The sequence below is a fragment of the Sinocyclocheilus grahami genome, unplaced genomic scaffold, assembly GCF_001515645.1.
Source record: "Sinocyclocheilus grahami isolate Dianchi unplaced genomic scaffold, SAMN03320097.WGS_v1.1 scaffold261.1, whole genome shotgun sequence".
Classification (NCBI taxonomy): domain Eukaryota; kingdom Metazoa; phylum Chordata; class Actinopteri; order Cypriniformes; family Cyprinidae; genus Sinocyclocheilus; species Sinocyclocheilus grahami.
In genome coordinates, this window is record NW_015505440.1 from 1,042,850 (window position 1) to 1,043,198 (window position 349).

Below are 349 nucleotides of genomic sequence, written 5' to 3' on the forward strand. Positions count from 1 at the left end.
ATTTAAGACATACTGCTGCTGCACAAATAGCATATAAAATAACTCATAGCATATCTATGCAGGTGGAGCTGGGGAAGGTGGAGGGTTTCATAAAAACTCTGTCCGCTGCAGGAATCCTAGAAGTGTACATATATATACAGCCAAAGTACAAAAAAAGTATAATACACATTTTTGTTTTTATATATTTGTGTATATATTTCTGTACGACAGTCAGTAATTTTACTGCATATATAGTGAAGTACTTTTAGAAAATGGTCACACTTTATTTTAAGGTCCAATTCACGACTTGTGCCTTAATAAACTGCTAATTTTCTGCTTATTAATAGTTAGTAAGGTAGTTGTTAAGTTT